At 42.4% G+C, this 24947-nt stretch overlaps 1 protein-coding gene across 1 annotated transcript in view; it reads left to right on the forward strand.

The window, feature by feature from the left end:
- LRFN2 (leucine rich repeat and fibronectin type III domain containing 2) overlaps positions 1–24947 on the forward strand; it is a 315580-nt gene that overhangs the window by 105321 nt on the left and 185312 nt on the right. The window contains exon 2 of the mRNA XM_019527653.1: positions 9364–9495. The gene's annotated coding sequence lies outside the window, so the exon portion shown is untranslated. The remainder of the gene's footprint in view (positions 1–9363; positions 9496–24947) is intronic.

Consider the following 24947-nt stretch of genomic DNA (forward strand, 5'->3'; position numbering starts at 1 on the left):
GCAGTTTCACTTAATTCATTCAAATACGCCAGAAATTATATTATTTTCTCAGCATTTCTGGTTGATGTGTGACTGTGCCAAGGTATGATATGCAGGAGTCTGAAAACTTGGATGCTCATTTGAAGTAAAGGAAACAGCCTTCTTAGAGGATATGGTATGATACAGAGAAGAAAGCAGAAAGTCTGCACGTTGCAAGCAAATCCTTGCAGACAGACACTTCGCTTCAGTAGGGCCCCATCCAGGTAACTAGTTGCAGGACTGAGGCCAATATTTCCTCCTTGTACATTTTGCCGTAGTGATGTTACCATTCTGATGGCTCTTTGTGGTTTTTTTAAAAAATGTGTATTGTAGAGAGAAAATACGGAATGAAGGACTTTTTGACACCATAGAATCTCTCTCCAGCAGCTAACAATAACTTTCCCTGACCTACTAGGGCAAAGCATGGAAATATTTATAACATTATTAAAAGAAAACCTGCTATTAGTGATCAAAATTCATATGGATAGAGGTTTTATACAAACGTGTGTGTGTGTACGTGTTTGTGTCTGAAGTTGCTATTTTCTATTGTTATATACTTAAATGGTTGTATTCTTTTTCCCTACAAATGATTTCAAACATCTGCATTAATATTAGAGTGGGAAAGGCCTATCTGGTTGTCTTAGCTACCTTAGCTTCCAACCCAACTTCCGTCTGAAAAATGCAGTTGTTCACCATGCATTTTGCTGGTGGACATGCTCGGTCTCAAATATCAGCCTGATGCAGAATTAATGGACGAGGTATTGCAACCTGTGTCATGCAGGTCAAGTTAGACTATTGTACTGGGTCCTTCTTCCCTTAGAATCTGTTATTAGAATAATCATCATTAGAATCTATTAATTTTATTCTTCAGCCTTTCATCAAGTACAGTTTTAAATAACTCGAGAATGGGGCCAGATCTATCCATGCCTGTGGGAGATGATTCCACAGTCACATAAACCTCAATGGTAAAATGTATTCTCTGATATTTCATTTATTTTGTCCTTTTCTCATATTGACTCCCATCAAGGCCACTTTCCAATATTGGTAGACAGTTCTCATGGCTTACCTTTACTTTTACCTTCCTTTACCTTTATGTTCCTTTACCTTCACCTTTTCTTTACCATCTGTCTTTTGTCTTTATGAAATGTAATTCTCCCATGAAGAGAGGCCCAGCACAAGGCTGAGGTCTCACTCAAATCACACATCATCCTTGAGACAATATTTGCCCAGAACATCAGATCCTTCTCTCACTACTGTGGCATAGAACAGATGGCAGCATAACACTCGCTCACGACTCGTATTGGATGGCCCTTGTGTAGGACCTTGCCTGGGCCTGTAGTCCTTGTGCGGGACCTCTGCCCAGCACTGAATTTCACTTTTTTGCTGAATCTTTCATCAAACTGAATTTATTTTTAATCAGATCTACTTAGGATGCTTCTAGGTAGCAAAAGAGTAAACAGTCCAAACTGGTAAAACCTGTGCAATTTGTTTCACCCTTATACAGCATAGTACTCACTGGCCGTGCCTACAGGAGACGCTGACTGAGCAGTAGCTCAAGACTACTGTGCAGTAGTGTCACGTGGCAGGAAGCATGATGTGACACTACTGTGCAGTAGTTTCGAGCTACTGCGCAGTCAGCATCACAAAAAAGGCCATTTGTCAGCGCTACTGTGCAGTAACTCTGGTTACTGTGCAGTCATTTAGTTCTTGCTTATACAAGTACTAAATGACTGTGAAGTAATGACAGTGGTGTCAGCATCTCATGTAGACATGACTGCTGTGTTCCACTCTCCCCTGCCCCTTCACCTCCCCCCCAACACACACACACATTCTTTGTAAATCAGCATGTAACAAAGACTGTAGCTTGGGCTCTGCACTTTGTGTGCCAAGTTTAAGCCTGGGGCACAACTTTTAGACCATATATTGTAATTTTCTTTGGGTCTATCTGTTTTAGTATGTCAGCAAGTAACAGCCCTTTGGGTTCATGTTTGGCTTCATCATCAATGTCTCAAAGGTGCTGAATTTTCCCTGAAAGCATCTGGAGCGTCTGGCTTAATAATAGCTTGCAGCAATTTAATTATTTTAGTGACATGACACTGGGGTAAAAATCCTCTACCCTTAATGTAATACTAAAAGGTGAAGAGAGAGCAGTGAGGAACCATTTAAATTTTCTATTCTGCTGTTTTCAAGAGCTCTCTCTGCCTGCAATTCTAAGTATGTCATGTTTGAGATGTTTATGAATTAATCATTGGTAACTGATTTATATTTAAAATACCGGGGATACAATAAAATACAAATAATGACTTGCCTGAGGGGTGACAGCAGAAAAGTATTGCTGACGGGGTAGAAGGCAAGCATGTAGTCCAAAGAGTGTGTTATTTTGTCTAAGTCTGTAGGTACATGGATCTCCAGCAATAATCTGTCCCCCTTCACTCAGTTGTTTTCTGAGTGACAGTCTGTGTTTCTCCTGACTAGTTAAGGATTTTGTTTGAGCCTGCTCGTGGACCTGGACATCCCCTTGGCAATGTCTTTTCTAACCCTCTCCCAGCACTTCTCTGGACCAGTAAGATTCCTTGGTAGCAGCCCCTGTAAGATGAACCTGCTATAATTAATCACAGTGGGGATCTGCTTTGGCACAGCACAGGGCGTTTATACTTTGGAGAAGAAAAATCCTGAGCAAAATGAATCATTCTTGTGATCAAGGAAGTTTACCATTGCCTCCTTTTCCCTAACAGCAATACATTGCCCTAACCATGAGCAGACCTGGGAGGTGGTAAAGTCTCCTGATCACTAATGCCAAATTGCTACAAGGTAACTTTTTCATCCATCAAAAATTCCTTGAAGAATTGTTAGAGTGGAGTGTACTGTAGGAAGCTGGAGGCCGGGAAGTAGGAGATGTCTAGAAAAAAACTTGGATGAGTGGGTGGTTAGAAACAATTTCAAGAGCAGAGCTGTGGAGGCATGAAAAAGGAAAGTATAGGGTTGAGGAGCCTCATTAGTACAAAGCAGGGAACAAGAAGCATCTTGAGAAGTCAGGAGAGAAAGCGGAACAGAAGGGTCAAGGCAAGTGACATGAAGGGTGCAGCAAAGGGTCAGGAGGCCATAAACCTTGTGCAATGGACCATGAAGACCCTAGGAAGTAGTTGTGGAAGAGTTCAGTTGGCTGGAGTTGGAGCTGTCAGGGGTGTCAAGCTCCGGCTCTGTAGAACGCCATTGGGGGGGCTGTCTGGGAGACAGGTAAGCAGGCAGGAAGTGAGACATGTCTCCTGATGGTGATCAGATGAAATTGACTTATCCCTGCAGAAGGTTTGGATTAATTAAAATAGGCATTTTATCACAGAAAAATATTTTTTTCAGAAAATTTCTACCCAGCTGTATTTCTGAAGGCCCTAGGCAGGGAGTAGCAGAGGTGCAGAGTCCCACCAAGTCCCAGAGAAGGATAGCAAATGGTAAAGAGACAAGTGGAAGGAGGTGCAGAACATGTAGGGTGGGAATCAAGGTAATGCAGTCTTTTCTTTCCTTATTGAACTTTAAGTGGTTAGTGGTTTAACACTTTTACAGCATGAAGAAACCCCCCCAATTTAAATTTCATATGCCTTTGTTCACCTGCAGCCTGAAAGTGCGTTATTTCACACTTTGAATTTCACCGGTGCCATGGTTCTGCTGAAGCTTTGGAGGTGTTCTGTCCAATTGGGTGCTATTGTGTAGAATGTACAATGTCACATTATAAGGGACCTGTTTGTTCCGAGCAAATCATTTCCACGGTTTTATTTTTCTGTCAGATGTCCTCTTGCTTAGTTCATGGTTGTATGGGGCTTGTTCAAAGGGACTCCAGAATTTTGCTTGCTTGCTTTGTATCTCCAGTTAGGGTGATGCACACCATATGCTATGTGTGTCACTGCATTACAGGAGGCTGAGAGAAGTTAAGAACAATATTTTTTTTTTCTGGAGGTTCAGCTACATCCTGTGAAAGAAGGAGGCCACAGCATGAGATCAAAGGGTTAACTGTGCTGGCTTTTAATAACTTATGCAGGCCACAGCATTTTAATATTTCTTTTAAAGTATCGTCAGGATACCAAAGTCACACTTGGGAATATTAGAGCTATTTACAATAGCCTAGAACTCCTGGAAAACCTTCTAGATCCAGCATTAGAGTCAGTCCAATTATTCATTTGGAGTGATGTTTACTGTGAATTTAATCTGTTTTTCGTATAAGGGCAACAAGAATATACCCCTGAGAAAAGGATCATCATGTGGCTTATTTCACATACTCTTTTGACAAAAGTGGTGCCTAAAGCCTTTTGCTGGGCATTTTGCCCAAGGATGAATTTTGTGATTTACAAGTGGTCTGTGACCCTGTCATATTGTTCTTCTTGGGGGTCAGTTTCAAAATGCATAAATAAACTGCAGCTTCTGTTCTGGAGTGTTTTGCTCCCAGACATGCTGTTTGAATGTGGCCCAGAAGTAAAAAACTCCAGCGGACATTGCTCTGGAGTTTATTTTTACACAGCATGTGAAGCCTGGCTGGCAGGGGACCCAGCGAGTCAGCCTTCCGGCCCAGGGCTGCTCCAGCTGGGCTCCATGTGCTGTGGGGTGGAAGGGGGAGGAGGGTGGCTGGGGTGTGGTGTGCCTCAGCATGGGGCTAGCCAGCAGGCACGCTGCATCCCAGCCAGCCCCCCCAGCACGTGGACATGGGAGAAACAGGCAGCTCTGGGCTAGCTGCTCCCCCTGTTTCCATGGGCTGTGGAGTGGCTGGCTGGAGTGCGGTATACTTCAGTGCAGATGCTGCCTGGTAGCTAGCCCTTCACTGAGGCACCCTGTGCCCTTACCAGCCAGGGCAGTGTCTACGTGTGCGCTGCTGCACATGAAGGAACCCCGCAGCAGGGTAGTACTTGTATTTTACAAGACTACCCTGCTGCAGAGTTTATTAGTTTCATGCACCCTAATAGGGGCATATGTATAGATGCTGAGATGTTTACTGTGCAGTTAGTCAACTATGCAGTACACATTTCATGTAGACATGCCTACAGGTGGCCAGAGGAAGTTAAAATATGCATTTTCACCTAGCAGTTGTTTGTGAACATTTTGCTCCATTTAGGCCACCTGTACATGTCACATTTTTGCTGTAATTAACCTGAGGCTTGCGCGGGGAGTGTGCGGGGGCGGGGGGGAGCACCTATCAGGGCTGGCCTACAGGTGGCCCTGAGTCTCCAACCAGACCCAGGTCTGTCCAGGCTGGGGCTCATAATTAGCTGATTGTCAGCTCTGTGTGTGTGGCTGCAGCACCCAGCTTCCAACTTGCTGGTGCAAGGAGAACCTGGGATCATAAACTCTGATACCCTGCATCCAGTGGCCCAACCGGAACTGCTGGGTGTGGAGTTTATGTCCCCAGCAGGGGATGCCCTCTTTGCTAGGAGCCTCTGATCCCCTATGCCTGGCAGCCCAACCAGAGCTGCCAGTATGGGGATCGTAATTCTCGGCTCCCCCTGCACTGGCAAGTAGCAATGCTGTGGCTAGGATCTGATTCCCAGTCTCAAAAGCACACCTCCTGCCATGCATGTGTAGGATGGCAGGAGGCACATTTGTTGGGAGTGGGGATCAGAACCCATCATGCCATTAAATGAATGTATGCCAGGGGCTGTAGTTGCAAGCTTTTGCTTGTGTTGTGCAGCTGGTCCTCTGAGTCACATAGAAGAGTCTTCTGATTGAATCATTTTAGACAGGAAGGTAATCAATGATACATGATGCATTTTCAGACAGATAAATACTTGTGTTAAAACTTAGGGAATGTGCATGACAAATCAAGGCTTCTCTTAATACTCTTAATACTAGAAGCAACAGTCCGGCCACACTGCTTGCTTAATACTAACAAAGAACTGAACCTGATGCTGACAAAATGAAGTCAGCCTGTATGCCAATGAGAAAATTCACACGTCTGGTTGTTCTATTCATTTATTATTTGTTTAGACTATCCAGAGTCGAATTATTGTTATATAAGTGATTAGTCTTACAGCAGGAAGAAACCATCATTTTCGTCTTATTTCATCCACATCTGACTAAATGATAGGCTGCTACAAGATGGACCGGGGATGATAATCACTCCCCCCCCCATGGGTTTCTCATGCCCCACTTCCTGTTCTTCATCTTTACCTCCTATGTGAGGATTCATGGAAATGGTGATTTCACCTTCATATCTTTCCATTGAACCAGCCAGCTATGCCATGAGATGTATGGTTAACAGAGTTTGAGCCTTTCCCATGCTTTTCAGGAACACTTATGTAGAAAGTCAGTGGGACAATCTTCATTAGGTGTCACCTTCCAAATGCAAGGTACCAATCTGTTCCACTTACTATAAATCTTTATATAAACACTATCTGCCATCTAGCAAGATGGTGGTGGAAAAACCTTGGTATGATTCTGCTAGTTTTGGCTGGGTTGTTTTTTTTTTTTAGGAATATCCATACTGTCCTTATATCTCTTTGGACTGGAAATATCCTAAGGTCAGGCTTTTTCATGAGATATCCAGTAGCTCCTAGCTGCTGTCAGGGTCCATACTACTTTACAGCTTTTGTTTCCTTTTCTGTCCCAAGCCAGTGCTAAACAGGCACTTCATTAAACACCAGAGATGACTGGTTTTAGCTGTAAGGTTGAAATGTTTAACTATTATGGTCCAAGAAATATCCAAGAAGGAAGGGTTTTTTGGATGATAACTTTTACAGAATCAACTATTTCTTCCAGGGACCTGAGGACAAGCACTTTAGCCCCGAAAGCTTGTCTGACCTCTCTCCCAACTCTATAGTTGGTCTAGTAGACAATCTTTTTACATTTAGAGGAATTCATCCCTGCATGTACAAGGGGACAAATTTTGACTGGAACTTCACACAAGAATCTATCAGCAAAAGTGCATCCAGCAGGAGAAGAGTAGGAAGGAAATTGTCTGTATTTCAATGACTGTTCTCATTGAAAAATCTTGGAGGCCTTTAAAAGGTATATCTGAGTTATTTGGGGCTGCAGTCCATATATTTGTATGTTTCATACCGCCACAGAACTCCCCAAATAAAGGTATCTTAAACACAGGAGGGAGTAATGCTGGAGACTGTATTTTGGAGTGCTTTTAGCAAGAAAATAGGTAAAATTTGAGATGCTTCTCTAGTATTGATGGCTAAGGATACATAACACATTTAATACAGAATAAATTGACTTTACTGTCTAATAAAAGTGGAGGAGACACAACATTTACTGACTTACTGCATAACATGTCTCTGTTTTCCAGGGTAAATTTATCCCATAGAAAACCTGGGGTAACTGTAGTACGTAGTAAATGTTGTGAAGCTGCTCTCCTAATTGACTTTATACTTAATTGACTTCATTGTGGTTTTAGTGATGAAGATCCTGCATTCTATCAATGGTGTGGTTTTGCAGCAAAGATGGGTTTATTGCATTTGTTTCTAAGAGTCTGCCAGAATCTGGTTACATTAGCTTACAAAGCCTGCGAAGTGCTTTGGGATGAAAGGGGATACACAGATGTGTTGCATCATTAATAGTCTAACTCAAATAATAATTAGTGTCAGTGATGTTTTTCTTACTGGAATACCAGCCTAGTGAGAACACATTCATAAAAACCTCTACAAGCCGTGTTGTGTCTGATCCAGAGGTACATAAAAGTTGAAACCCAGATTGGGATCTGCTATGAAAATGCACTCTTTTCTAAATTCCTGCTACAAGGTCTTCTCAGGTGCATGTTTTCTCCTATCTCCATATATTCTCTTCTACAACAGTCTCTACCATCTTCCACTCCATCTGAAGTCAAGGGGATAAAGGAAATGTTTTGCATTTTAACCAGACAATGTGTCAGATTCTGATCTCGAGTTTAGTGATGTAAATCTTGAATGACTCACTAACTTCTTTAAGGTTAGTCTGGATTGACATCAGTGCATTGTCTTACTTTTCCTGAAATAAATAGGTAGACTAGGATCTCAACAAAAGTAGTACATAGTAAGGTTTGTTACAGCTAGCAAGCTTCTAAAACATGTTGGTTTGCACAGATACCACACCTATAATTCCTGCTCTAGAGAAAGCCTGAAGCTACCATATTTACTTGAATCTAAGATGACCCTGAATTTAAGAGCCCCCCCCGAATTAGAATCTATGTATGGAAAATTTAAAATTTATAAATTTGTTAGCATTTTCCAGGTATAGAATCTAATTATGGAAGGTTTGTCTTGAACCCTCTCTGCTCCCCCAACTACTACAGCAGGAAAAGCAGTGACTAGAGGGGTCAGGTGGCTGGGGGGTTCAGGTAACCCCCTTGCCCTCACCCCCCTACTGCTCCCTGCAGCCCTCCTGCCCCCCATCACCTACACTTTTCTACCCCCAGGTCCTTATACCCTCTTCCTCTCCCTCTACTCCCCCCAGTCTCTGCCTCCCTTCTACACACTTACTGTCAGACTCTGGACTCTATTACCTTCCTGGACCACAACACATGGAAGTGCAGCTCCAGACAGCCACACAGGAGTGCTGGTGCTGCTGCTAGGCTAGGCAGGGAGCAGAGTTTCTATGTGCTCCATACCCAGGAGGCAATCCATACCAGGCTGGAGCTGAGCTGGCCCTGACATTAAGGGTGAGGAAGGGGGTGGGAATGGGGGACAGAAGGGGGAAGGCGGGGCGGGGCAGGAGGAGGCTGCTGAGAGTTTGACTCTGGCCCTGAACTGGTTCCAGGGATAGAGTCAGAGCTACAGGAGCTGCCCGCTCCCGCCCTCCACTTTGTAAATGAATCTAAGATGAAACCTTATCTTAGATTTGAGTAAATGTGATATTTATTCTCATGTACTTACAATGTTCCTAAAACTCTTAGGAAAAACTTGGTAACATTTACATTTGTGTGAATAATTAAGGAGAGAAAAATACAAAGCATTGATAAGATTCCTAAGAAATGCTCAAAATCAATATAATTACATATTTTGCTACAAAACCTAAATTGCCTTGTTTTTGCATCAACTGTATAAACAATGTATTTTTTTTTAAATCAGAAAAGGGTATCATTTCAGTAATGTGCTGCAAATGTGGATTTGCAAGGAAAATGTACCAATTTCCTGTGTTTTGCTTGAATTCAGTGGGGTAACATCACAGTCAAATATCACAAAAAATGAAAAATTAGTGCCGATACCAGAAAATGTGTGAGGGTTCTCATGAATAATGTCATTTAAAATACTCTGAGCTTTGCTAGGAGCATTGAAATGAAAAGCATTTGGTTTATCTATGCTTTCTTCTTTCTTGTTTTTGCATTTTTTGCACCTGTTTTTTTCAGTATAAACTATAATATTTTCACTGTTTGTTTTTTTCCAGGATGTGAAACAATGACATGCAGCTATGAACATTGTTTGATTTATTGCTGCTTGACTTACCAAAACTCCCCAGACACTTACATTTATGGATTTATTATTAACCTTTCTTGGATAAAAGATAAGAACGAATAAGGTAAAAATATTCAGTCACTTATTTCAATTTACAGTTAAAATAACCTTGATGTATATTATGGGCTGTCTGTTTACTCAAAGCTTGTTGATGGAATCAACATTCCCTACACAGTCACTATGCTGGCATTCAATTTCTTTATGGGAAAATGACATTTGATATTATGTTTGGGTCTGTTGTAGCTATTGTTTCCTGTCTCAGTGGTGCTGTAGCAAAAACCTGTTTCTTTTCTGCTCGCTCCAGGTGATCTGAAAGATCCCTTTCCATTAGGACACAAATACGGGTAATGAAAATGAGGGTGTGAAGAAAGTGAATCAATTGGGAATGTCACAACATTATAACATTTGCATCACAACATACAGTGCAAATACAAAGCTCCCAAGCAAGTGGAGTGCTACACAATCATTCTTGGCAAAGTGACAGCGCAATTCCCACTCTCCCCATCCCCTTCTAAGAAATAAATAAATAAATAAGACAGCCATTTCTTTATCCAGCTGTGTCATAATATGGAGCAACAAAAAACATAATAAGGAAAGGATAGGGCTCCATTTTGGTACGTATATGAAACAGTGCTATACATGCATTCTAATGGGTAGTAATGCTTCATGAAGAGCTAATGGGTAGTAATGCTTCATGAAGAGGCAGGTGTTGTGTGGGACCAGAGCTGGGTAGAAGCAGAAGAATCCAGTGAAGAGGGGAGCAGCAGACAAGTGATATAGATGGAGGTAGATGTAGTAATACTAGAACAGTATTCTCCAAACTTTCTGTTCTGAAGATCACTTTTTGGAAGTAAAGGTCACCCCAGGATCTACCGTGCCCCCCTACCCCCTACCCTGTCCCCCACCCCATGCACCCCTGGACCACGGAGTCTCCCAGACCTGACCAGGCTGGGGCCCAATCTCACTTCTGTGCTGCAGCTGTGCTGAGCTGTGCCCACCCAGCAGCCAGAGGAACGTGGCATCAGGCCTCAATCTGACCAGGTCTGGAAGTCTCCGTGGTCCAGGAGCATGTTGTGGGGGGCTCCCACTCCTGTGCGCAGCCCGGCGGAGGCCCTGGGAGCCCATGCCCCCTCCACCTGTGCTTGGGAGAAGGCAGCTGCTGCTGCGGGCTGCCCGCTGCACCCTGAGCACAGGTGGGCAAGGCATGGGCCCTCAAGGCCTCTGCTGAGCTGTGTCCAGTGGCAGGAGCCCCCTCACGCACCCCTGGATGACCAGATCTTCCCATACATGGCTGGACCGGGGCCACCCCCACATGAGTCCCACTGCTGAGCTGAGCCACACCCGCATGTGGCCAGCTGCAGCAGGACTCGAGGCACAGCAGCAGCAGCTTCTGCCACCCCTGCCCCTGCAGAGATGGGGAGGCAGCCCCCCACACCCCTGAAGGAGCCTCCCCCACCCCGGCTCCAATCCTCCCACTACCTGGCCGGGATGGGGCCCCACTTAACTTTCCCTGATGCTGGCTTGTCTGTCCAGTCAGCTGCTCACCACAGGGACCTCGATCTGGACCCTGACTCTTCCCTCCCCCACAAATTGGGGCTGCGGGTAGCAGGTGTGTGCATGTGCACATGCCCAGCTGTCCCCCCAGTCCAGGATATACCTAAAGAGGCTCTGAGATCTACCTGTAGATCAGGTTCCCCAGGTTGGTGATCACTGTACTAGAACAACAGAGAGCAAAATTCTTGCTTCAGGCCCCAGTCAGGACTGGAGACCACAAGACGTGCTCCAAAGTGGTTGAAATGTAAAGGTCACATCCTAAATTCTGTTGAACTCAACAGGCTTTAGATCAAGCCCTAAAAACACATGCAACATATAAAGAGCCGGGGACATGAAGAGAATACGCTGTGTCTTTGCCAGCTGGAGATTTTGATTCATGCTGCTTGTCTCGTTGAGGCCACAGTTTTTCATCTTTGGTTATACTGAATCATTTAGCTATAACTTTCAGAGCTTGAGCTGTGCAGATTGTTCCATTATTATATGGTTCCAGCCTCATTAACATTTTTAAAGAGGAATATTTAACAATAGACTGAGCTTGGAACCTGCCAACTAGACTCTCCACCAATGCAGATGATGATTTGGGGGTTGTAGCAGCTCTGCTTGTCCTTCTGTATACTAGTTCTCATGGCACATTCCTCAGCAAATCTGCCTTAGGGGGCTCAACAATTCTTAAATGACAAAGAGGGAAAAGAAAACTCATTCATGCCAGAAGCTGAACTGCAGTAAATTAAATAGAGGTGGAGTTACATGTTACACCTAGACCATACTAAATCTGTGAAATGTTAAGCAGTGTTAAATCAGCATGTGCTGGGAGCAGTTGATATTAACATTAACAATTGTATTAACATTTGGGGTTAATACCATTTCTTGCCTGAAGAGTTCTGACTTGCCACTGGAGGGCTGTCAAGTAGGGGCATAGCTAGGAGCCAGGACACCTGGGGTCTAAACCTACTCTAGTTTGGGGGGAAAGGTTGGAAATGGAGCATCCTGAAGGACTACAAATTGCTTGTTATCTTGGTGGAGAAGACTGAGATTAGCCTAAGATGAGGTAGGTAGCATACCTCAAAGTTAAACTTCACCTGAAGTGGTCTAACTTTGACATGTTCAGAGGACACTTAGCATGAGTTAATAAGCTTTAGCATGCAGAATTTCACATTTTAAGAGCCTTTAGTGTGGTTTAAGTGTAATGTATAACTGAACCCTTAATTGCCCAGACAAAGAACCTGGCTCAATGCAAAGGCAGCTCCGTTCTCCCAAACAATACTATTAGCAAAGTAAACTTCCAACACACTGTAAAGCATGGTAGAATGTATTATTGTTTTTTTTCTAGGTCTGTCCTGTAATATAAAGTCTAGTACTTTATAACACATTTCTTGTTTGCTATTGTCCATTCAGTTATAAGTTTATGAAATGTAATGGGCACCCAAAGGAATTTACTGGTGTTGATCAATAGGGGAAAAAAAACACCTCACTGATATAAATATAATGAATCAGTGCAATCTTCCTTTCAGTATTTTTTTTATTGCTAGTTTGTTCTGATTAACCCATCTGGTTTAGGTATAGGTTAACAGAACAACTCAAATTATTGGCAAGATGGCGGATGTTCCTTATGCAACAAATGCAAAGAATAAGGAATTTCCTTTTACCTTGCACAGCTGGCATGAGAGCCAGTTGCAACCGCTGGATTATCTCAACTGTAAAATCAAGCTGACTCGGCATACTAGGCTGATTTGGTAGGTGTATTGCTAGCAGGTCCAGGCAAGTGATTCTTTCCCTCTGTTCAGCACTGGTAAGGCCACACCTGGAATACTGTGTTCAGTTTTGGACCCCCCACTACAGAAAGGATGTGGGCAAATTGGAGAGAGTCCAGCAAAGGGCAACAAAAGTGGTGAGGAGGGGCTGGGGCACATGAGTTATGAGGAAAGGCTGAGGGAACTGGGTTTATGCAGTCTAGAGAAGAGAAGACTGAGAGGGGGTTTAATAGCAACTTTCAACCACTTGAAGAGTGGTTACAAAGAGGATGGAGATAGACTGTTCTCAGTGGTGGCAGATGACAGAGCAAGGAGCAACCATTTCAAGTTACAGCAAGGGAAGTTTAGGTTACATATTAGGAATAATTTTATCATGAGGCGCGTAGTAAAGCACTGGAACAGGTGACCTAGAGAGGTGGTGGAAACTCCATTCTTGAAGGTTTTCAAGACCCAGCTAGACAAAGCCTTGGCTGGGATGATCTAGTAGGGCTGGTCCTGCTTTGAGCAGGGGGTTGGACTAGATGACCTCCTGAGGTCCCTTTTACCCTTAATTTTCTATGATTCTATGAAAGGGGGGTAGAGAAAGGCAAGAAAAATGGCAAGGCCAGAGATTAAGCTATTCTGACTAGCCACAAAGCTAGGACTGCTTAAAGTTTTGTCTTCCCCTCCAGGACAACAGGAGAGGTCCTCACAGCAATGTGCCACTCTGAGGTAGAATGCCTTCTTATGCTCCCCCTGGATTGGTGGGATTGGAGTGGTTTTTTATCTCTTTCAGAGCTGAGTTGTGGCTAAATGCCAGGATCTAGAGTTCTGTGAGCAATAAACTCTTGTTAGTCAGGAAATAGAAATTATAAGCAGCTCAGAAATCTTATGTATGTGTAGGAAATGTTATAATGATTCAGCTTTCTGAAAATGGAGGGACCAGTTCCTTTCACGGTCGTTAAACCTTAATAAGTATGTTTTAAAAATAATCAATTGTTTTAGTCTGAGTGAAATAACATGTCTCATTGAATCTGTATTTTAAAGGTGCATTCAGGATTCATCTTTTTTTTAAAAGGTTTTTGGGTTGATTTGATTTAACAAGACAACTTTAATGTCCTGCTGTGGGAAAGGCGGAAATGGAATGTAGCTGAGTTGTACTGTGTGCCAGGATGCTGAGGCTCAATGGAGAGAAAATAACCTCACCAATAAACAACAGAAGGCCAATGGCCTAATCCTGTGCTTTGGGTGAACATTGATGGGGATTTCTTCAACCTGCAGAAGGATCCTCAGAGAGGCTGAAACTGCAGAAATGTGTAGTATGTGGGCAGTGCAAGTTCATTATGGAGATTCAGTCTAAGCAGATGGTATTAGAATACAGATATATTATTAGGCAGCTGTTTCCCATTGCTGTTGTCTAATGCATAAGATTTAGTATAAACTCCCTCAGGGATCACCCACCAATTTGTATGCTCCATTATCTACATACCTTATTTTTAAATCAGACAAAGTGCCACATTCTGATCTTGGTCACAAAGGTGTAAATTGGAGTAAATTCATGGTCTTGAAAGGATCTACACGGACCTTAGTGAAAACAGTATCTGGTTCATGTTTTTACTGCAGAGTCAACATACTGGGCAGGGATTAACACTTATAAACAAAAGCTAAAGAATGTAGTTTAGTTTTATTGAGAGAGAGACAAAAAAGAGCCTCAGGGGATGACAAGGTCCAAAGGTCACAAACTCCTCCATGACCATTTTAGGCAGGACATAAGGAAAAACTTTACTGCCTAAGCCCCCAAGACCTGGAATAGACTCCCTCCAGAGGTGGTGCAAGCACCTACTCTGGACTCTTTTAAGAAACTTTTGGATGCTTACCTTGCTGGGATCCTGTGACCCCAGCTGATTTCCTGCCCTTGCGGCAGGAGTCTGGACTCGATGATCTTACAAGGTCCCTTCCAGCCCTAACGTCTATGAAATCTATGAGAGGATACTATGAGAGTTCTGTTATCTACACTATTAGATAGGAAAATCCAGATAGAGTTCCCTTCCCTGCTTGCCATCATTTTCCTTGTGTTTAGGCATAAAGAATATAAATAATCTGTGCTCTGAAATGTCAAGGCCTCCATGACAACCTGTGTTAATTTTCTGAATAATCTCAGGGATTTGGGGGGAGATTTTCCAAAACATTTAAAAGGACAAGCCTCATTAAATGTCAAATTATTTAGGCACTGGAGCTGAAACGTGGCCATAGTTGGCCGGCTGAGAAATTCTGATGAAGGTGTACTCTTGGTTGCTAGCAGTGGGCTTCTGTTCCGCTGATATACCTCAGATCTGATGCAAGGCAGGTATTAGAAGTTAGAGTAAGGAATAACATGGCAAAAATAGAATAGCCCCAAAGTTACTCTTATTCATCTTAGCAGTGACCCAGAGATTCAGAGAACCGTAAGTAGCCTTCTAAGTCTCCTGTTCTCCCATATTTTGTCCCTAAGAATGTGTTGATGTAGGATAAAATCTGTTCCTAAATGTTTTATTGTATCAGAGAGGTCATAATGGCTACTGTATTCCAGCTGAAAGGCAGCTGAATTTCAGCAGGGAGCAAAGTGGAGCAATCTCTGTTAAACGTGTAAAGTTAAATTATTTTCTCTTGGTTGTAAGACAGGATCTTCATCAGATCAAAGGAAATAATTTAGATGATCATCTGTAATTCTTTAAAGCATTTTCAGGCTTGGAAAAAATTCTCTATTAATAAATAAACATACTGATTTAAAAGGCTCTTCCATCTTCTAATTCTAAGAATCTAAGAAATTAGACTTTGCATCAGGGTCATTGTTTAACCTTCTGGTTTTTGCAGAGCAAAAGTGGATTAAGTTGTTCCACCCTTGCTGAGTTCCTTGCCATGAGATTTATTTTTTGACTTGCCATTTTTGTAATGGGTGCCTCTTACCAAAATTATTAATGGTTGGGCCTAAACCAAAACTCAAAGAGGGGGGTGTTGAAGACCAAGAAGATGTTGGTCGTCTTGGTCAAGAAGAGAGTAAGGAATAACACGGAGTAAGCATTAACATGGCAAAAACAGAATAGCAAAAATAGAATAGAGATCAAGAAGATCTCTATTTCATGGTGTATAATTCTGTGCGGTGTATAAGTCAGTCCCATACGTCTGATGAAAAAAGTTAGGATTTTTGTAGGTCCGTGTATACATTGACCCACATTTTATATTCCATTTGTAAAAAAGTCCAGGTATGGTAAGTATTCTCTTGCAGTGGAAAGAATTCAGAATGAACAATCGCCATCATGATTGTTTCTGACAACGGTCATGTAGCTACCACAAGTCATGGGTTACATGCAATGAACAGTTTCCCAAGTACAATTTAAAATCTCTGTCATTTTCATCATCAGAAGTGTGAGCCCCAAGCAGTTCCATCCAATCATCCAGATGATTCATTTGATCATTGTATGGATCGTCGATATCTGAAGTTTCATGCAATTAGTACCACTGTGCCTCACGCCTCATCCCTGTTTCAAAGATGAACAACTTTGAAACACAATATTTGTTTTATTTCAAAGTATTGATATGGTGTGTAAATCGAGGGGGAAATTTAAGGGTAAATAGTTTGGCTTCAAACTTCAGCTGATACACCATGAAATACAGTAGACTCCAACTAAAACCTTATGCTTGTCCTGATATTTAGAATGGGCTAAGACAAAACACATACCTGAACTGTGTGTGAAATCTGGTTCCAAATGGCTAGAGTTCGTTTCTAATTTTTCAGTAGTGAATTAAATTCATGCCTGTGAAGTGCCTTAACACAAAACACCTGTACTACTTCAACCCTCAAAATATGGCCTTTGAGAGGGGGAAAGGCACATAAACCTAGTGCTAGGCCTCTGCACGGCGCAGAATTCCACCTTATTTTAGAGTGTGTCAAGAGTGGATTCAGGTGTGATTTCATCACAGACCCATGTTACAACAGTTCAGATTGTAGATTTCTTCACTTTGGACACATTAATTCAAAGATTTAAAAAAAAAAGATCTACATAAAACCGAGTGTGATTAGATTGCTAGTATTGCTGTTTTAATCTGAGCTAGACGAAAGCCAGCTCAGATGTCAACCTGTGCTGTAAGCACCCCTCCCTGTATAGTCATAACTTTAGTGGACTGCTTTGTGCTTTGGATTAGTTAAATTTTGAGCCTATCTTCTAGAGTTTGGGAAGGGAGGGGAGTAACAGAATCTATCAGAGGACCTGCAGTCTCTGCTAGAAATGAGTGAAGATGGGCGCGTGAGGAATTATGTTGTTTCATATGTCTGTGCTAGGAGATGGAATATGCAGCCAGTCAAACCATGTCAGTCCTGAAAAGGTCATAATGTCAGAGGCCATTACTATAGTCAGGATGATCTACTTAGTTTTAAACTCTTACATTTTTGAGGTTTTCTGTGCCAAAAATCGTTCCAAAGGGAAAAAATACAAAAATGGGACTGGAGAATAAATCCCTTTTCATGAAAAGGGCTGTAACAAGAAGAGGAAATTGCCTCTTTTCATTGCAGCCTTAAGCTTGACCTTGTGCTCCATTTTACAAGCTGTACGTCTCATTATCATTCGCAGGAATGTTTTATATTCCACCTGCTTGTTCTTCTGCTAGAAGAGATTTACAAGATGATGGCAGTAAGTCCTTCTTCCTAAAGACCAAACCAGTAGCTGTCATTCACCCACTTACCCCCTTGAAAGACCCTCAAAGTGCTTCTTTTCTCAGCATTTATAGTCAATTAGCAGCTTTTTTCCATTGGCTGATGTTATTTCAGATACAGTAGGTTTTTTCTAACTCTGTTCAAGAGATGCTGTCAGGAAGGTTATGCCCAAACTACTTTTATAAGTAGTAGAAGAAGGAGGGAGGGGAAGAGATAGATAGATAGAGAGTGCTGTGTTACATAAATAATTCCAAGAGATTTTTTTTAACTTTCAGTGAAAACAAGGTTTTTGAAGGAAAATTCCCTGAAGCAGCTGGAGCATTCCCTACAGCAATACTACAGAGAAATATTCCATACATGGGAGATGTAAAATTCCCCAGGCTGAGGGAAATGCAAATGGTAAATACAGAGGATACAGTGAAAAGTATTCTAAATACTCCCAATTCTTCATTTTTTAATAACAACAACAGACCAAATCTTGAACTGTTCTTTTCTTTTGGAGACCAGACCTTGCAGAGGTTTATCCTTGTGAATAAATCTGACTCACCTGAATGAAATCCCAGCTATTTTTTCAGTTACATGCTTTGCTGTTGTTTGTTTCAGTGGTAAATAATAAAAGAAATAAAATAATTTTGGAAATTAGTGCACCTGTGAAGTCCATTCATAGAACTCCAGAAAATGGTTCTGTTTTCTGTTTTACCATTTGAGGATCTGGTGTAATATGGCCTGGACAATGCAGACGGTATTACATGTATTTAATTATATCTGATTAAAAATGAATCCAGTTCAGTCAGTGCAATCTCTTGGTGTAGACTCTCTTAATTCAGTTCAGTTCAAATTGCATTAGTTCAGTTTAAATTGCCTGCAGTTATTTATGGCACACTTTAAAAGCATTGTTTAAAGAAGCACTCTGTCTTTTCAAACTTTGTTTGCACTATGAAACTTTGATGGGAGCTGTAAAGGCACAGATGATGCTTTGCTTTTCCAGATAAATTGGTATTAGTCTCCAGCAGCAGTTCCCCAAGTCTGACAGACTGCGCACCAGCAATTTAAAATGATACAACCTTAAGTACCACCAGCAAATTTTTGTCATATAAAATAATTATAAAAATATATTAATGTGTGCCACTGACAGGTTGTCTGCGTACCACTGGTGGTACCCGTACCACAGATTGGGAACCATTGCTCTACAGCTTAACACAGTCCTGAAAGAGGAAAATTTTATCTTTCCTCTTCCCCAATCTGTCTGTGTTGAATCTTTACCATTAAAGAAGATACCACATCACTTTATTTTTCAGGGGGATAATAAATCCTATCAGAGATTGGAACATTTGAAAAGCTTAGTAAGGTTAATTCCCCATCTGCGCACCACTGCCTCCCAATGAAACTTTGCCTTTGAAAAGGAAAGAGACCTCCTCTAGCAAGTGTGTTTTCCTTATTGACATGAGCTTTTATTGTTTATTCATGCTCACTATAGCAGGGAAGACCTATTTTCCTCCAAAGAGCCTATTTAAACTGCTTTCTAATTTTCCATCTCAATGGCTTTATAACTTGTCCTTCACTTTTGCTCTGTTTTTTGTTCTGCTAGAAGAGTTCACCTCCTCTGTTCAGCTGTTCAGGGAAGAAGGTACAATGTAGTTCTTTTTCAAATTAAACCAGGTCAAAATCCTGAAGTGCTAATGCATCTACTGAATCTCTTGAATCACTCCTGCAGAGCTTCCTAAATGTTTTAAATTTGAGTTTGAAGACAAATCAGACAAAACCATCCCTGCTGAAGTAGGAATATGTAGGTAATAGGAGATGTTTGTCTCTTGCCTCTCCTCTCACCTTCCAAATATAAGAGGAGCAATTAAACCCAGTAGACCAGATCCCACACTGCCCTAGCTCTCTGCAGTCATTTTCTCTTGAACAAACTGGATGAGAAACATGTTTGTTCTCAGTGTGCAGAGTAGCAGACAATCAGGCCTGGTGATTCAAAGGTTGAATCATCCTGGTCCATATGAAAATGTCCAAGTGGCAGCCCAATGCAGCTTGTGAGGGGTGAGGGGCTCCTGTTTGGCTGCTGCTCTGCCTATTGCTGCAGTTGCAACAGCAGCCAGGCTCCCTCCTCCTGGCTTTTGCTGCCTGCCCCTGCCCCTGCCCCAGGACACGTGGTGCAAGACAGGCATGGATGCACAGTTGTGGGGGTGGGGCAGGGAGATAGGGGCATCTGTGTGGTGTGTTCACAGGTATGCAGCCTCCACCGATGCAGCCTTTGGGGCATTCAGCTCCCAGCCGCTGAGCAGCCCTGCTCTAGTTTATTTAACTTTTTACCTGGCATGCTCCTTTGGTTCCCAGCTTGTGCCAGAAAGTAAAGCACTGAATACAGTGAAATAAATGTTGCAGAAGTATTTCCAAAACCTCCCAAAGGATGGCATGGTGGAAATAGCAGAATGAAGCTTCCTTTTGGATTATACAATGAAAGCTGGGAAAATGTCTCATTTTCAAGGGGATGTGCCTTTTTGTGATAAGAAGGTATGAGTACAATTTGTAGGGAGGTGTTGAGCTCATTTAAAGAAAGGAAGAATGACGCCAGCTGCACCTGAGCAAAGCCGACTGCAGCTTGGAGGAACAGAGGCAAAGATGACTGTTAAGTCACTTTTATGGTCTTCCCATCATGCCAGCTGCTATTTTCATATCTGAGGTCAAACAGAGAGGATTCTGGCTGCTTCTCTTTCTGCTGAAGCTCCAAGCGGGCTAGTCCAGGATTCAGCGATGGCTGAACAGAGAGCTGCTCTACCCATGCCCCTTTTACCCTTCCCCCAATCTTGTGCAGGGCACTGCAGGGCTGAATAGTTTTACATCATCTGAGAATGTACAGAAACTCAAAAAAGGACCAGATCCACTGGTTTTCTGGCTTTACACAGGCACAGGATCTTGTCCTTTTGCAGTGGCATATAGAAAATTGGGTCCCACTTCCCCCTCCCCCCACCTTTCTGTTAAATGCTTATCCTTATTTTCATTGCTGTGTGGGCCTTAAAAGTGGAATGAGTTGTTCTCTTATCTGTTTCATCAACATTATCATTTCCTTCCTGATTTTCTATAGCATTGCCAGCCTGGGGGTAACAAACCCAAAAGGGTAGGAATCAGCAACTCTCTGGAGGTTCACCACCTTGATCCTGTGTTTCTTTCTAGTCTCTTTTCTTGCAAGCTGCAGCCAAGGATGCTCCTGTCCTATGCTTCTTCAGAAACACTCTTGGGCCCAGTGTCTCCTTTGAAGCAGTGTGGGCGCTCAGTCAGCAAACTCTTCACGCACCCGACGAGGGTATTTGTGAGTGGCTGAGGGCAGGACTCATAGCAGGATGAAGTCAGACAGTAGTTTTTGTGCAAATTTATATTCTCATCTCAGGATAAGAAAGTAAGTGGGTCTCATCTTGGGTCCAGTAAATGGGCACTTAAAAAAAAAGCTGGGTTCAACTCCTAGCTTCATCTTAGGTTTGCATCTGAAATTGGGGATAAAACTACTTCCCTATCCCAAAAAAATATTGTGAGTACAAATGTATTAATGACTAGAGGTACTTGGATTCTGTTTGATAGGGAAACAAGGTATAAGTGCCTTACCAAGAAGCAGGGAGGCTCAAATAACACAGTTCTAAATGGTGGAGAGTACAGAATCAGAGAAGACTTAGTCCATTCAGTTTACTGGTTGGGGTACCTCATGAAATACACTGACTGTGCATGTTTTCTGAGCTAGCCTGACCCTTTTCCCTTCCAGACTTGCATCAGTCGCACTCTGGGCTGTGCTGATCAGCTCTGGTGGCCACAGATGGGTGGCTATGGGCAGAATATGACACTGCTCCTGGCAGGCAAATCCAGCCCTTATTCTCAGTAACATGCTAAAAAGAAGGCACCAGATTAATAACATCCAGAAATTCACTCCTGCTTCCTCTGTTGTAAGTCATGTTTTAAATTTTTTATGGGGAATGGAGTGATGGGTATAATGTATGATTCCATTTCAGGTAATTACATTCTGCCTACTTAAAATTCCCCCTGTAGTTTCCACTGGGAAAGCAATTCTTCAATTCTCCCTCATGCTCCCTGCTGGATAGGTAGTATTGCTGTCACAGGATGGCTTCTGAGTGCCACCTCTGTGCATTGTTAGGGATGGAAACAAAGCCTTGTGTACACGGGACCAATTTCTGCTCTGTGCTAGACTAATTGAGTTAGGGTGGCATGGTATAAAGGAGAGGGGATTGGGTCCACACTCTGAAAACCACTGTAAGAATAGAAGGGGATGTATAAAATTATCAATGCGTAATAAAACTTTGTGCCCAAGGGCTAGCCTATATCTAGGGATCCAGAAACACATTGTTTCATTTTGTCCGATTCACCTGACAAATAGGTAAAGGTTGCTAGCCTGATTTTAAAGATGTATAAACTGAGGAACAGAAAGTTTAAATCACCTGGCATAGTGAGTGAATGATAGAGCAAGGATTAAGAACTTAGAGGGCCTCTGACTGCCCTCCTGCTAGTTAATCCACAAATATAGCTGGCCAGCATGCTATGCTCTTCAGCACTCCTCATGCTATCCTGTCTCAGTTCAGAGCTCCCTGGTATTATGTGCTCCCCTCTCCTAGCATTTTCCTGATCCTTCTGCTTCCTCCTGATGATGGTGACAGGCTGTATATGATAGCAACCATCCCAGAACCTGATTAACTATGTGCCGAAATGAAGCCAGCAGACTCAGGTGTGCCTTCAGGAGACAATGCAGCATTTCTCTCCCCGCTCCCATCACCACCCCTACGGTTGGCTTCTTGAGATTCTACTGCAAATGTTTCCTTCTAGAGATATATTTACATTTTATTCATGACACTGTCAGGATTAATTTCAGTGTTTCGGGCTGCCTATGACTCCTCATGTAATATGAATGAGGCCGCAGCTGCTGCAAGCTGGCAGGCTGGGCATTCCAAGGGCATATATGTACCAGCAGCAGCAGCAGCCGTTTACTAGAAATGCTGTCAATGCCACTGCTGGCTGGACTGCATTCCAGTTCTGGGCAGATGTGAGGGAAAAACTGTGGCAGCTAGTCAGAGAAGAGATACCCGTCAAATGATTTACTTGATCGTTTGGCTACTTACGTAGGTTGACAGCACATACATTGTGTTTGCCAAGGTTTGGTTGAAGCAGGACACTGGATACTTGGGCTCTGTTATATGATGGAAATTCCTGTGGAACTAGTTAAAGATCTGATTACTGAAAGAATCTCATCCTGGATCTATACAAATAAATGGGCACAGTTGACTGGCATATAAGTCGTCTGTCTCCCCCCCCCCACATATCAGATTGCCCAACAGATTGTTAGCTCACAAAAGAGAAAAGATGGGTTTGTTTTTAAGTCAGTAGACAGGGATCTGAGAACAATTCCTGAATCACTACCTGAGTCTGTGTGACCATGTCAGTTAATTTTAGTGTCTGATTTGCTACATCTATACAATGGGTATCGGTCCTTTTTCTTGCCTTCTGTCTACTAATTTTGGAAGCTCTTTGTAGAAGAATTGTGTTTGAATAAGACTTGTAGTAGCAGGGGTAGGCAACATTTTTTGACTGGAGTGCCAAAAAACCCACAATCTCTACTTTGGAAGGTGCCGGAGTGCCGACGTGCCAGAGCCCGGAGCAGCTGTTTGCAGGCTCCCAGCTGGCCCATGGAGCCCGGTCTGCTTGCAGCAGGGCTTGCAGCCTCCCAGCTGCCTGCTGGGAGCAGCCTGGGCTCCATGGCTGGCAGCAGCTGCTTAGAGCCTGGGCTGGTGGCAGTGCGCTGAGCAAAATGGCCTTGCGTGCCATGCTCGGCACACGTGCCAGGGGTTGCTGACCCCTGGCTTAGAGCTTTAGGCACTACTATAATGAATGTGGTTATAAAAATAATTCATTTGTGGCTTTCTTCTCCATAATTCAGTTTCTAGATCAGTTACACACACCAGATCTCAGCATAACAACTAGAACTGGTTAAAAAAAAAAATCTTCAGTTGAAAACCCCCAAAAGTAGGTTTTTGTCAAAGTCAATTTTTTCATAAATCTATTTTGATGAAAACTTCTGAGTATATGAAAAACACTTTTCAAAAAAGTGGTGTTGTTTTTTAAATCTTTCATATTGATGTTTTGAAATGTTACAAGCATTGAAACATCTAAATAAAAGATTGGACAATGGTGCCTTATAATACATCATGTGTTATGATGTCCTTATGCCTATGCCTATGCCTCTGCCTCTTCCCTGTGAAAAAGCCCATCACAGGCATTGTTGTTGCTAAACAAAAGGTCTTCAAGCACTGTATGGGGACAGATTGTGAACCATATTAGGTAGCAGTTAAATGGGTACTTCTGGAGAAATACATGGGATTAGCCAAGAGAATAACTGGCTATTAGTGTTTGCAATTTGGCCCCAACTAATTAAACCTTGCATCACCTGACCGATAAAGATTTTTGTAATGGCTTTACAGTGAGAAAACTGAGCCCTGAGAGATACAAATCCTTTGCCCTAGAACAAGTCATTGGAAAAGCAGGAGACTCGCTCAGAAGGTTTCAGCTGTGTTCAGCTCAATAGGTTAACAAGAGACAGCCTAGAAATGTGGGACATTCAGTATACTGCATTTGGGTTAATCACAGACCCTAGAGATGAAAAGGATCTATTAATTCCAAGTCCATCCCTGTTAACCAGCACAGGTTTATCATCCCTCACAATGACTGGTCCAGTGCCTTTTCTGGTCCAGTTTGTCCAATCTACTTTTCTCAAGTGATAGGGTTTCCACCATTTCTCTCCCTTTAGTTTTCATGCATCTCTGATTTTCCTTGGAAATACTGCATGACAAATTGTTCCTGAAAAAGACCAAAAAGTCCCCAAAGGCTCATAACCAATTATTTCTTTACTATATTTCCAGCATAGCATCTAGATCAGAGATCTAGATTCATTCAGATAAGTGCTCATTAAGCAGTCCTACCTCACTGAACTGCTGGATCCCGTCAGATTTCATAAGCTAAGGAAAGTCAGCCTCTGATATTGCTTTGATGGGCGACCTACAGGGAAAAAACAGGTACTGGTCAGGCAGAACATGACTCCCTTCCTCCTGCAGAAATACTACAGCCAGTGAACCAAGATGGTAGGATCAGGAACCATTAAGCTATCTTGCCTTGAGTCCTCAAGTGCCTGAACCATAAGCAGGATCTTGCTTCCGCATGGTCATTAACAATCTAATGATGTTTTTGCAACACTTGAAATATTTAACCACAGTGTTCTGGCCCATGTCCATATTGTATAATTATATTTGATCTACTATATCTAAAATTACCCAGTAGTCTTCATTATTTCCTATGATTTTGTTCAGTGTCTTACTGCACTGTTAAATATCAGGAGCTGCATTTCACAAATAGGCAACGTGATTTATTTCTAGTGTTCAGGGTTAATCAAGATAGCTCTATAAATGTAAGGTATTCTCTATTTTCCAAATCTTTATATCAACAGTTCTTAAACTTTTGTAAGCTATGGCACCTTCATGAAATATAACTAACCAC

The sequence above is a fragment of the Gavialis gangeticus genome, unplaced genomic scaffold (assembly GCF_001723915.1).
Source record: "Gavialis gangeticus isolate Ggan-Ray unplaced genomic scaffold, GavGan_comp1, whole genome shotgun sequence".
Taxonomy (NCBI): Eukaryota; Metazoa; Chordata; order Crocodylia; family Gavialidae; genus Gavialis; species Gavialis gangeticus.